The 14,446-nt window shown below is 44.2% G+C and overlaps 2 non-coding genes across 2 annotated transcripts; both read right to left on the bottom strand.

Annotated features, from left to right (window-relative positions):
* Positions 1–348: 348 nt before the first annotated feature.
* trnav-uac (transfer RNA valine (anticodon UAC)) lies at positions 349–421 on the bottom strand. Its single transcript has one exon. It is a non-coding gene; the product is annotated as a tRNA-Val (tRNA).
* A 1,669-nt stretch (positions 422–2,090) lies between these two features.
* On the bottom strand, positions 2,091–2,163 carry trnav-cac (transfer RNA valine (anticodon CAC)). The gene has a single exon. It is a non-coding gene; the product is annotated as a tRNA-Val (tRNA).
* Between the last annotated feature and the right edge of the window lie 12,283 nt (positions 2,164–14,446).

The raw sequence follows: 14,446 nt of genomic DNA, 5'->3' as shown, positions 1-14,446 counted from the left end.
TCGACTCACCGCAGGACTCGGTTTCACAACAGCGATGAAATAACAGTCTCCATTCGGTTCCAGTAAAAAGTAAACTTGCCTGCAATGTAAAGCGAGAGTCGAAACGATTACCATCACGACAGCAGAGAAACGTTGCAATAGTCAGCACGTTTCCATACCACAGTTAAATCCCCGGGGGCATCCATGCCGCGGGGATCGAAGCAGCATTTTAACAGTGCTGCGGCGATGGAGTTGATCAGCTGAAATAGCAGTGGTGGGATTCGAACCCACGCCCCTTTCAGGACTGGAACCTGGATCCAGCACCTTAGACAGCTCGGCTTGTAAAAAGCTGCAATTGAACAACAAAGCAGTTTCTGCCTAGTTTCGAACTGGGGACCTTTCGCATGTAAGGCGAACGTGATAACCACTACACTACAGAAACAAGCCGCAGCGAGCCACGCTGTGGTTTTGTGGCACCCGGCACTGAAAGGTGAATACATTCTCCGTTTCACCTTTCTTTTTCCAACAGCTCGTTGTTATCCAGGGTAATTGACATCTTGAGAACACTGCAGAAACGAACGACTTCCTTACTTTTGCTCCGACTGACCATTCGTCATGAAATTTTCCCAGATCCTCAGTTGAGGATCCTGCATGGTCCCTCTCCGACTCGCACAGCTGCTGGGATGTGCCCGGCTACAATGTCAATTTCGCAGCAGATAATGAAAGCCCATCAATCCGGACAAAAATCAACAGTAAGCTGAGTCTATCTTCCCAGACTCTTTTTAGCGACAAATGTATCTGTGACTGCATGAGAATATATGTTCGGTTATGATTTGGTCAAATCACCATGAGCTGCTTGACATTACTTCAATTTCGATTCTTGTTTTGCTGAATGATTTCACCCATTGCACGAAACAGGACAACTTTCACGTTTACACGGAACACGAAACACACCGGACTACAGGGAAAATGCACAAAGCTGAGCAGGCCGTGTTCCACATCATACCGTGCAGCATAGTTTCAGTAACAGTGTCTTTTCGAGATGCTACTTTACTTGCCTTTTACCTTAACCGTGCAATTTACTGCAGAGATGTCCACACCTGGACATGAGCCACATGGATATCAACTGAGTTGGAAACCTGTGTGGGAATCGACAAGGAGCGACTCAATAAATTTTCCTAAACTCCATGGTGCTTATTAGAAATGCAGTTTCTGTCCAAGTCAATCGAAAAGGCAGTTTCTGAACATAGTAACAGAAGTTTCTGCTCACCCCACCCCCACTCCGGGAGAGGTGCTAACTGTCCTTGAGTGTTTTTTGTTCTCGTTGTGAAGAGCTCTCACGCATGAGTCACCTTCACGTCTCTTGTTGCTGAGTGACTCACAAAGAAGGAATTTCACCAGAGCTGCAACTGCCTCACTTTCCCACCCGCTCTCCCCGTTTACATTTTCCTGCTCGTCAGTGATTTAAAGAAAACCAAAAGGATGCGATGTCATTCTGTAGCCTCTCTGTCAATTCCTCCGTTTCAGTTCCAACACGGCTTAGATCTCGGGACGCACCTTAATACTAGCGACGTTATGAAAGCACAAGTCCAAATGTTCCTCTGAGAGTGTAATTTCTTTCATTGCTGTTGCTGATTGAATGAGTCACTAACGTGCGAACTGATCCAAACCATGATTCAGCACCTCTGCTGCCAATTCTCGCACTTTGAATAACGACAGACAGCTTCCAAATGAGGTCTTTCAGATACGACATTGAGCAACATTTGACAGCCATACTAGTTCAGGAATCCGTGGTGTACTGTGACACCAGCGCGTCAGCTTCTTCCCTGTCTTTGAACCGGCCCGCCTTAACAAGGAATGCAAACGCGGTACTGCTTTTGCTGTAAGATTCAGAACGTGGTAACTACACTCTGAAGCAGAATGTCATAGGATCAGACCCAGGTTGGAGAAAACCTTTAAAATGCTTTGCAAACGAATTTAATGGAATTGCATCACATTTCACAAAGAGATCAGATTTTTCTTGCATTTTCGAAGGCAGGTTTGCAGATAGGAGACCAAGCAAGAAAGCTCCGTTCTTGTCCGTGTGAAAGGCTACAAATGAAGAACAAAGCAGTTTCTGCCCAGTTTCAAACTGGGGACCTTTCGCGTGTGAGGCGAACGTGATGACCACGACACTACAGAAACTGGCCTCAACCGGGCGAGCTGCGGCTCTGTGGCACCCAGCACTGAAAGTTGAAGCCATTCTCCGTTTCACCTTTCTTATTCCAATAGCTCGTTGTTATCCAGGGTAATTGACATCTTGAAAAAGTTTAAAAAAAAAGACGTGAAATTAGTGACAAAATATAGATAAGGATGTCATCAATGTTTGGACTGTAGAGTGAAGTGGAATAGGCTGGGACAACTTTCCCGGCAGCATAACGGCTGCGATATGATTTTATGGAAGGGTTGTAAACTGAGTATTTACGTGTTTTACCCAAGCTGGGGTGAGTTGGAAACTCGAGAGCATAGGTTTAAGGTGAGTGGTCTGAAATTGACAAAGGACCCCGAGGCACATTTCCCACTCACAAGGTTATGGGTGTATGGAATGAACGACCAGAGGGAGTAGAGGAGGCTATTGCACTCAGAAAATTGCAATGGTAATCGGATGAGTTTCTGGATAGGATGAGTTTAGAGGGATTGAAGCCAAATGCTGTGGAAGGGGACTTGTTTAATTTTGGCTGTGCGGTGAGCATGGATGAGAAACACTGAAGTATCTGTTTCCACGCGGTGTACCCCAATAACCTTGTGTTGCCTCCACCGGTTTTAAAGGATTACTTTTTAGCGGAGCTTGCCGTCGCAGTCTGTAGCACAATCAATTAGTCTGTTCGACTGCTCGCGGGAAAGGTAGGATTGTGAAACACTGCAGAAACGAACGACTTCCTTACTTTTGCTCCGACTGACCAGAATTCGTGAAATTTTCCCAGATCCTCAGCTGAGGATTTTTGCTGCTGCAAGGTACCTCAGAAACCCTGTTAACTCGTAATGTATTGAGTGAATCGCAAACAGAAAGCATTTAACACGGAACACAATCAAAACTTGCATACCTAATGCATGTTCAGACACAGCAAAACATGAATGCTAAATGTGAGAGAGTCCGAGGGCATGAGGCATAAAGTAATCTCACAACTAACAACAGGGCAATTCCAAACTACTCTTTCAAACATACTGCAGCCTTAGTGCACCACCACTTCCCAGACAATGCTGTAAAGAGAGAAAGAAAGAATATATTAAGTATGGGCTATAAAAAAGTGAATTTCACCAATCACAGTCTCGATGAGATGACCTTTCCCTTCCGATGTCTCCAGTATGGAAATGAAGGAAATGGGAGAAATTCAATAACATATTCATTGGAAAGATTATCCCATTGGCCAGAAAGCCAAATAACGATGAATCGACTCACCACAGGTCTTTGTTTCACAACAGCGATGAAATAACAGGGGGAGTTGTGGCATTACTTGTCAAAGATAGTATTACAGCAGTGGAATGGACGATGGAAGAGGAATTGCCATCTGAGGTAGTTTGGGCTGAGGTTAGAAATAGGAAAGGTGAGGTCACCCTGTTAGGTGTTTTCTACAGGCCTCCTAATAGTCCTAGAGAAGTAGAGGATAATATTGCGAGGATGATTCAGGAAAAGAGTGAAGGTAGCAGGGTGGTTGTTATGGGGGACTTTAACTTCGCAGATATTGACTGGGAGAGCTATAGCTCGAGTTCATTAGATTGGTCGGTGTTTGTCCAATGTGTGCAGGAGGGTTTCCTGACACAATATGTAGACAGGCCAACAAGAGGTGAAGCTATACTGGATTTGGTTCTAGGTAATGAACCAGGCCAGGTGTTAGACTTGGAAGTAGGTGAGCACTTCGGGGACAGTGACCACAACTCGGTGACTTTTACTTTAGTGATGGAGAGGGATAAGTGTGCGCCGCAGGGCAACAGTTATAGCTGGGGCCAGAGAAATTATGATGCAGTGAGGCATGACTTAGGATGTGTGGATTGGAAAAACAGGCTTCAAGAGAAGAACACTAATGAGATGTGGGGATTGTTCAAGGAGCAGCTACTACGTGTCCTCGATAAGTATGTACCAGTCAGTCATGGTGTAAAGGGCCTTGTGAGGCAGCCGTGGTTTAGTAAGGAATTGGAATCCCTTGTGAAAGGGAAGAAGGTGGCATATGTAAAGATGAGGCGTGAAGGTTCAGTTGGGGCGATAGAGTGTTATAAGGTAGCCAGGAAGGATCGAAAGAGAGAGCTAAGAGAAGCGAGAAGGGGACATGAAAAGTCTTTAGGTGGTAGGATTAGGGAAAACCCAAAGGCTTTCTATAGGTATGTCAGGAATAAAAGGATGACTAGGGTAGGTATCGGTCCAGTCAAGGATAGTAGTGGGAAGTTGTGTGTGGAGGCGGAGGAGATTGGAGAGACACTAAATCAATACTTTTCATCAGTATTCACTCAGGAACAGGACACTGTTGCTGATGTGAATATGGAGTCACAAATGATTAGAATGGATGGCCTGGAAATATGCAGGGAAGAGGTTCTGGGAATATTGGAGAGGATGAAAATAGATAAGTCTCCTGGGCCTGATGGCATTTACCCTAGGATCCTTTGGGAAGCTAGGGAGGAGATAGCAGAGCCATTGGCCTGGATTTTTATGTCTTCATTGTCAACGGGAATAGTACCAGAGGACTGGAGGATAGCGAATGTGGTCCCCTTGTTCAAGAAAGGGAGTAGGGATAGCCCTAGTAACTATAGGCCAGTGAGTCTGACTTCAGTGGTGGGCAAAGTCTTAGAGAGAATGGTAAGGATAAGATTTATGAACATCTGGATAGGAATAACGTGATCAAGGATAGCCAGCTTGGTTTTGTGAAGGGCAGGTCGTGCCTCACAAACCTTATTGAGTTCTTTGAGAAGGTGACTAAGGAAGTGGACGATGGTAAAGCAGTAGATGTTGTGTATATGGATTTTAGTAAGGCGTTCGATAAGGTTCCCCATGGTAGGCTAATGCTAAAACTACGGAGGTATGGCATTGAGGATACATTAGAGATTTGGATTAGGAATTGGCTGGCTGGAAGGAGACAGAGGGTAGTAGTTGATGGACTATGTTCATCTTGGAGTGCAGTTACTAGCGGTGTACCACAAGGATCTGTTTTGGGACCATTGATTTTTGTTATCTTTATAAATGATCTAGAGGAAGGGCTTGAAAGCTGGGTAAGCAAGTTTGCGGATGACACAAAAGTCGGTGGAGTTGTGGATAGTGAGGAAGGAAGTGGTAGGTTACAGCGGGATATAGATAAGTTGCAGAGCTGGGCAGAAATGTGGCAAATGGAATTCAATGTAGCTAAGTGTGAAGTCATTCACTTTGGTAGGAGTAACAAGAAGATGGATTACTGGGCTAATGGTAGGCTACTTGGTAGTGTGGATGAGCAGAGGGATCTTGGTGTCCATGTACACAGATCTCTGAAAGTTGCCACCCAGGTAAATAGTGCTGTGAGGAAGGCATATGGTGTACTGGGCTTTATTGGTAGAGGAATTGAGTTCCGGAGTCCTGAGGTCATGTTGCAACTGTATAAGACTCTGGTGCGGCCTCATCTGGAGTATTGTGTGCAGTTTTGGTCGCCATACTATAGGAAGGATGTGGAGGAATTGGAACGAGTGCAGAGGAGGTTTACCAGGATGTTGCCTGGAATGGTAGGAAAATCTTATGAGGAAAGGCTGAGGCACTTGGGGCTTTTCTCATTGGAGAAGTGAAGGTTTAGGGGAGATTTGATAGAGGTGTATAAGATGATTAGGGGTTTAGATAGGGTCGACACTGAGAACATTTTACCGCTAATGGAGTCAGGTGTTACTAGGGGACACAGCTTTAAATTAAGGGGTGGTAGGTATAGGACAGATGTTAGGGGTAGATTCTTTACACAGCGGGTTGTGAGTTCATGGAATGCCCTGCCAGTAGCGGTGGTAAACTCTCCTTCTTTATGGTCATTTAAGCGGGCATTGGATAGGCATTTGGAAGTTATTGGTCTAGTGTAGGTTAGGTAGGATTCGGTCGGCAACATCGAGGGCCGAAGGGCCTGTACTGCGCTGTATCTTTCTATGTTCTATGTTCTATGTAACAGTCTCCATTCGATTCCAGGAAAAATTCAACTTGCCTGGAACGTAAAGCAACAGTAGAGCTGTTTGCGATTTTCTGCGCGGGAGGCGAACACCATCATGACAGCAAAGACACTTTGCAATAATCGGCACGTTCCCACACCACTGTTAATTCCCCTGGAAGATAACCAATTTTATTTTCGTTTTGAACATCAATGCGGCAGGGATCGATGCAACATTTTAACAATGCTGCGGCGGTGGAGTTGATCAGCAGAAAGGAGCACAACTCTGGTCCATGTAATAATCTACATTTTCAAAAATTGGATGATGAAAGATAGAGGGCTGAAGTAGAAATCTTTGCCCATCAATCTACTTCACCGCTCAATGAATTTACCACTGATTCCTCTCCAAATCATGCTGGTATGTGCCTTGGAGGGTAATTAGCAAATGCTGAAGTTTCAGTGCATCTTCAACCTTGTCCTTATAGTCGGTTCAGTTTTTGAGTTTTAAGGTTTTGTCAACAAAGCCTGGATGTCTTATTCCAGTGAATCTTCTATGTGGTGCACTCTGCTGCAATTGTGCCTTACCAGTTAAGGGTATTAATATTCAGGTGTTGAACAATATACAGTAAAGTGACTGCATTGTCGTGGAGGGTACCCAGTTCCTTCAGTGGCATTGAAGCTGCACCCACCTAGGCAAATGGAGAGAGTTTTGTTAAACATCTAATTTATGCATTGCGGACGATGTAGGCTTCACGGAGAAGAGAGTTGAGTTAATAATCAAACAAAGTCGACCGACCGACATGTTTTTGCCGTCAACTTCTTTATATGGGTAGTCAGGTACAGGCCCTTCAGCCCTCGACGTTGCGCCGACCGAAGCCTACCTAACACACACTCGACCAATAATCTCCATATGCTTATCCAATGCCCGCTTAAATGACCATAAAGAGGGAGAGTCCACCACTGCTACTGGCAGGGCATTCCATGAACTCACAACCCGCTGAGTAAAGAATCTACCCCTAACATCTGTCCTATACTAACCACCCCTTAATTTAAAGCTGTGTCACCTAGTAACAGCTGACTCCAATAGCAGAAAAAGGTTCTCGCTGTCATCCCTACCTAAACCCCTAATCATCTTGTACACCTCTATCAAATCTCCCCTATACCTTCTTTTCTCCAATGAGAACAGCCCCAAGTGCCTCAGCCTTTCCTCATATGATCTTCCTACCATGCTAGGCAACATCCTGGTAAACCTCCTCTGCACTCGTTCCAATGTCGCCACATCCTTCCTATAGTATGGCGACCAAAACTGCACACAATACTCCAGATGAAACCGCACCAGTGTCTTATACAACTGCAACATGACCTCAGGACTCCGGAACTCAATTCCCTACCAATAAAGCCCAGTACACCATATGCCTTCTTCACAGCACTATTTACCTCGGTGGCAACTTTCAGAGATCTGTGTACATGGACACCAAGATCCCTCTGCTTATCCACATAACCAAATAGCCTACCATTAGCCCAGTAATCCATCTTCTTGTTACTCCTACCAAAGTGAATGACTTCAGACTTAGCTGCATTGAACTCCATTTGCTACCTTTCTGCCCAGCTCTGCAACATATCTACATCCAGCTGGAACCTGCCACATCCTTCTTCGCCGTCCACAACTCCACCGACTTTCGTGTCATCCGCAAACTTGCTCACCCAGTCTTCAAGCCCCTCCTCTAGGTCATTTATAAAAATGACAAACAGCAATGGTCCCAAAACAGATCCTTGTGGAACACCGCTAGTAACTGCACTCCAAGATGAACCTATACCATCAACTACTACCCTCTGTCTCCTTCCAGCCAGCCAATTCCTAATCCAAACCTCTAATGCACTCTCAATGCCATACCTCCGTAGTTTTTGCGTTAGCCTGCCATGGGGCAACTTATCGAACGCCTTGCTAAAATCCATATACACCACATCTACTGCTTTACCTTCGTCCACTTCCTTGGTCACCTTCTCAAAGAACTCAAAAAGGTTTGTGAGGCACGACCTGCTCTTCACAAAACCATGCTGCCTATTCTTGATCACATTATTCCTATCCAGATGTTAAGAAATCCTATCCCTTACAATTCTCTCTTAGACGTTGCACACAACAGAAGTGAGACTCACTGACCTATAGTTGCTAGGGCTATCCCTACACCCAAGGGGACCACATTCGCTTTCCTCCAGTCTTCTGGCACTATTCCCGTAGACAACGACGACATAAAAATCAAGGCCAATGGCTCCGCTATCTCCTCCCTAGCTTCCCAGAGTATCCTCGGATAAATGCCATCAGGCCCAGGGGATTTATCTATTTTCATCCTTTCCAGTATTCCCCAGACCTCTTCCCTACATACCTCAAGGCCATCCATTCTAATCACTTGTGACTCAATATTCACATCAGCAACAGTGTCCTGTTCCTGAGTGAATACTGATGAAAAGTATTGATTTAGTGTCTCTCCAATCTCCACCGCCACCACGCACAACTTCCGACTACTATCCTTGACTGGACCGATAACTACCCTAGTCATCCTTTTATTCCGGACATACCTATAGAAAGCCTTTGGGTTTTCCCTAATCCTACCAACTGAGGACTTTTCATGTCCCCTTCTCGCTGCTCTCAGCTCTCTCTTTAGATCCTTCCTGGCTACCTTATAACTCTCAATCGCCCCAACTGAACTTTCACGCCTCATCTTTACATAGGCCGCCCTCTTCCCTTTCACAATGGATTCCAAATATCCTTAATAAACCACGGCTCCCTCACAAGACCCTTTAATCCCTGCCTGACTGGTACATACTTATTAAGGACACCCATTATATGTTCCTTGAACAATCTCCTCATATCATTTATATTCTTCCCTTGAAGCCTATTTTTCCAATCCACGCATCCTAAGTCATGTCTCACCGCATCATAGTTTCCCTGCCCCCAGCTATAACTCTTGCCCTGCATTGCACACTTATCCCTCTCCATCACTAGAGTAAAAGTCACCGAGTTGTGGTCACTGTCCCCGAAGTGCTCACCTACATCCAAGTCTAACACCTGGCCTGGTTCATTACCTAGAACCAAATCCAGTACAGCCTCACCTCTTGTTGGCCTGTCTACATATTGTGTCAGGAAACCCTCCTGCACACATTGGACAAACACCGACCCATCTAACGAACTCGAGCTAGAGCTTTCCCAGTCAATATCTGCGAAGTTAAAGTCCCCCATAACAACCACCCTGCTACTTTCACTCTTCTCCTGAAACATTCTCGCAATACTTTCCTCTACTTCTCTCGGACTATTAGGAGGCCTGTAGAAAACTCCTAACAGGGTGACCTCACCTTTCCTATTTCTAACCTCAGCCCAAACTAGCTCAGATGGCAAGTCTTCCTCCATCGACCTTTCCACCGCTGTAATACTCTCCTTGGCAAGCAATGCCACACCTCCCCCTCTTTTACCCCCATCTCTGACCCTACTAAAACATTTAAACCCTGGAACCTGCAACAGCCATTCCTGTCCCTGTTCTACCCACGTATCTGTAATGGCCACAACATCGAAGTCCCAGGTACCAACCCACGCTACAAGTTCACGTACCTTATTTCTTATTCTTCTGGCACTGAAGTATACACACTTCAAGCCACCTTCCTGTTTACAGCCACCCTTCTTCGAGATCGATGCCATGTTCCTAACCTCCCTACACTCAAGGTCCTGTACCCTAAAGCTAGAGTCCAGGTTCCCATCCCGCTGCAGAGTTAGTTTAAACCCTCCCAAAGAGCACTAGCAAACCTCCACCAAAGGATACTGGTGCCCCTCAGGTTCACGTGTAGACCATCCTGTTTATAGAGGTCCCACCTTCCCCAGAAAGAACCCCAGTGGTCCAGAAATCGGAATCCCTCCCTCCTGCACGATCCCTGTGGCCACGCATTTAACTGTTCTCTCTCCCTATTCCTCGACTCTCTATCACGTGGCAGATATTTTCGCTGTATTTGGTCCTTCTGTTGATCAATCCGATTCTAATCGCTTTCTGATTTCAAGTTCCAATTCCCATCTGCGCCTAAAATTTCAACCCGTTTCCCTGCCGAAATTTCTCAGCCTGTCTTAATAATATGTAAGGACGCTGTAAGAGACAGCACAGATGGACTAACATGTTGCTATCTCTGTATACAGTAGAATTTTGTGGAATGATTGGTTAGGTTGGGATTATTAGCCTTGAAACAAAGGAGTTGGAGGGGAACTTTATAATCACATTATAACAATTATAAACTTTCAATATTCGTGGGATCTTGACAGGGTAGATACGGGCAGGTGGCTTGCCCTATGCTCTGAGGAGAGCACCAGAGGACATAATCTCAGAATTAGATATTGCCCATTTAATTCAGAAATGAGGAGTAATTTATTTGCTCAGGGGTCAAAGAATCTGTGGCATTTTCCAGTTATCGTTGTTGAGACTGTGTGGTTGGGTATTTTCAAACTGTGCCAGATAGTTAATCAGAAAGATAATGAAACTTTGTCGAGGTAAATGAGCAGAAAGGAATTCAAGATTATCAGATCAACTATGTTAAAAATCACACAAAACTAGGTTATAGTCCAACAGGTTTAATTGGAAGTGATGAAGGAGCATCGCTTCGAAAGCTAGTGTGCTTCCAATTAACCCTGTTGGATTATAACCTGGTGTTGTGTGATTTTTAACTTTGTACACCCCAGTCCAACATCAGCATCTCCAAATCAGATCAACCATGAATTCGTTGAATGGTTGAGCAGACTCCTTGGGCTGAATAGCGGACTTCCACTTGGTTTAACATTTGGTCTAACGCCTTATTTTATTCATAAGTTCAGAATTGTGAGGGGATGGGATGACGTGACAGTAAAGGTTATATAAACAGATCAGGCAGAACAGGAACAAGGGGGTTCATAAACTCAGGAAGAAGAAATGTGCTGTGACCTGGGGGCAACAAATGACACTGGGCACAGCACAGGTTGCTGTGTACAGAAGCTGTGATTGCTGAAGGAAGTTGCTAGATCTTATACAGTTGGCAAGTCAGTGACCACGCTGGATGGTGGATCGTTGTATGATTCACACACAGCAGACATATGTGAAAGAATGAAATGTTTGTTTCATTGGAGAAATTTTCTGCGGTTCCAATTCCGAGTGACTGTTTGAAATACTGATCAGATCTTTGTGTGAAGTGTTAGGTTAAAATACTCATGAACAATCCCACTCGATAAACTTGTCACCCCAATCTCTTGTTTTTTTTTTCTCTTTCCTTCAATGTAAATTCATCGGAAGACAAGATGGAATGTAGGTTGGAAAGAAAAATGCATTCCTTCTCATTACACCAATTTCATCTACAATTCAATGGAATGACTGCTCCCACTTTTCATTTCGACTTTAATGTACTGTCGATTATTTGTGAATCTCACGTGCAGTGAAGGGCAAGAACAAGATTCTCGATCCAGTGTACACCAGAGTGCGAGGTGGAAAGACAAACTGCTCGAGCGGTGCATAAAGTTAGCATCCAGAGTGTGATTCGAACCCGTGAATATGGAGCACAGCGGTATAATAACCCACCAACATAATCTCTGGGTCTCCCCTGCACATTTTGTAATGGGGTGACATGTGACCCCATCAGGTCACATGCAGTAAAAGTCATGGATGAGAAAGTTCCAGAGTGGAATCGAATCCACACTACTGTGTTTCTGCTTTCACTAAAATTATAATAACAGCAAATTCCAATAAATAGCCATGCCATCAGAATGAATGGCTGTCAGTGATACATTCTGAGTGAGAACTGAGTCAGAATGAAACAGGACCTGAATTTTCCGTCATATTTACACCTACATTTGACTCATAATTTCTTCACTCACTTTCTCTGTCCCGTGAAGAAGCAGCCATGGTGAGTGAAATAAAGGCGATGTTAACGCTCAATGGTCATTCTCATATGGCTGAACCTGAATTGGATTAAATCGCAAAAAACGCTGTTTATTTCGTTTTATTTTAATTTTGCTTCAACCTCACAATGTTCATTGTAATAATCGGAAGTGAATTAGATTTATCTCATTGGAACGATTAATGTTTTCAAATTCGCTCTGACTTTATTTCAGCTGAAGGAAAATACTGCTGAGAAAAACAGAGGGTTAAAGTGCAAAAGAAAACCCACCAGTTTTGTTGCTCGTTGCTTTGGCAGATTTCACAGAGTACTACATGGATCAAACATCATGGTGTTTGTTCTCACATCCTGACCGCATGTGATGAAGCAGGAAGTCAATCTCCAAGCAACTGGTCACTTCTTATTCATTATGTAATAGCTTCCATTCACAATAAATAAAAATCTACTCAGTTCCATTTACAATGCTTTAGGTGGAATATTATGCCAAATATTTCAAAATGCAGACTTTTGGAACCGAATCTTATTCAGCTGCACACATTAAAGGAATTTCTTTACATTTAAAGTCAACTACTTAGACATTGTTTCCCCGCAACTTCCGACCGACTACACCCCATCCCTACACCTTTACCTACCCACACGCTGTGTCTCTCCTTGTGAAATTTATTCCTTGCATGTCAACAAAAGTGCCTTTCCAAATATTTTGAAAACCAGATTCTCGGAGTGACAGCGATTCTGTTCTCATCATTTCTTTCTCCTTCAAAGGTTTTATCAAAGGTCTTGAGTGCCTGGCATCTCGATGTTTACTTATTTAAAAGAGGGAATTTTACATCCCTTTGCTCTGTCCCAACATTTCATAACCTGAATAAACCCCATTAAGTCTTCCTTGGTTCAGGGATAACTGTTCTCAATTTTCCAAGAAAACAAGTGAATAAAGTTTCATCCTCAGCACACCCCAATCATGCTTCTCTAATGGCTTTCCACCCCAGTAAACACCGTCATTATCAATTCCGATCGACTCATAGAATCCTACAGTGCAGAAAGACCATTTCAGTCAATCGAGCCGGTGTCGACTCTCTGAAGAGCATCTAACCCAGACCTAGCTCCCTTCCCCATTTTCCTTATAGTTCACCTGAAGAAGGGGGATCCCTCCCCTTTATGATTTCAAATAAACCTGTTGGAGTATAACTGTCGTCCTGTGACTTCTGACCTTATCCCCGCGTTACCCATGGCTAATTCACCTAACTTACTTATTTCACACCCTGGGCACAAGAGGGCAACTTTGCTGATCAACCTAACCCTCCCTCTGAACAGCAGTGTGAATTACTGAGACAATGTTCCATCATACTGAGCAAATGCTGTATCATTTTTTAATGGTTTTATACCCTATTAACAGCCTCAGCAAAACAAATGAACCCAAATTCAATGTATCGAAACGCTACTCTGTCCTATACAATTTCATTCGTGCTGCGGGAAATGTTTCTGTACTCATATTTGAATGCGTTTACGTTATTCTTCCTCAGCTTCCTGCTTCTAGTAAGCAGTTCAATCCAGAACAAGTCTGTCAAATGCTTTTCATTCCAAAAAAATCACAAGGTGAAGTTTGCAGAAGTCACGTTTTTTGCCCGATCACTGACACTCTGCCTCCCTGAGTGCTGCAGTCCTTTCCCACCTTTATTCAGGCAGCACTGTCCTTCGTATGATATGCCCCATCGAGAATGCAAGGACAGGTATCAGTACCCGCACTTGGGAATGGAGCGACAGTTTTACAACGTTTACACTGTCCCCAGCGGAGAATTGAGCCCTGTGTCAGGCGGGGACACTAACTACCGAGGACAAGAGTGTCAAAGGAGGCCCTTCAACCAAATGTGGTCACACTTGTCAAAGACAACTGCCTAATGAACTAAATGTCATTTCAGGAATGCTTACCCAACAGGCTTATATGTCTTGGCATCAAAAGTTCACATCTGAATATTTATTCAGGTTATAAGGGTTTCTGCCGCTCTGAAAAATGCAGACAGTGTATTCCAAATTCCAACGACCCACTGGCTGATAAAGCATTTTCACACATCTTCTCAAACCTTTCTGTCTTTCTCCTTAAGTCTCTGGCCCCTGCTGATCGATGCCTCCATCAATGGGAAACTCGTCCAGTCAACCCTCTCCATTCCCTAACTCAGTCTTGTCTGCATCTCCTTTGCCCTGCGACAAACACTCCACTCTGTCCTGTCTTTCTTCCTAACTGAAACTCTTCATCCGCTACAATATCCCAGTAAATATCTCCTGCAACTTTCTCAGTGTGGTCACATCCCTGCTATAATGTGACTTGCAAAACTGCACACAACACTCTTGCTTGAGCCTAATGAGCATTTGTTTTAAAATTTCTGGATTAGTATGAGGGCGATTCTGGCTAAGCAGAATTTATTACCCAGTCCTAATTGCCCAGAGGGCAGTTG

This window comes from Hemiscyllium ocellatum, chromosome 28, assembly GCF_020745735.1.
Source record: "Hemiscyllium ocellatum isolate sHemOce1 chromosome 28, sHemOce1.pat.X.cur, whole genome shotgun sequence".
NCBI classification, from domain to species: Eukaryota; Metazoa; Chordata; class Chondrichthyes; order Orectolobiformes; family Hemiscylliidae; genus Hemiscyllium; species Hemiscyllium ocellatum.
Note: the sequence above shows the minus strand (reverse complement) of the source record. Positions and strands in the feature narration are given on the sequence as shown.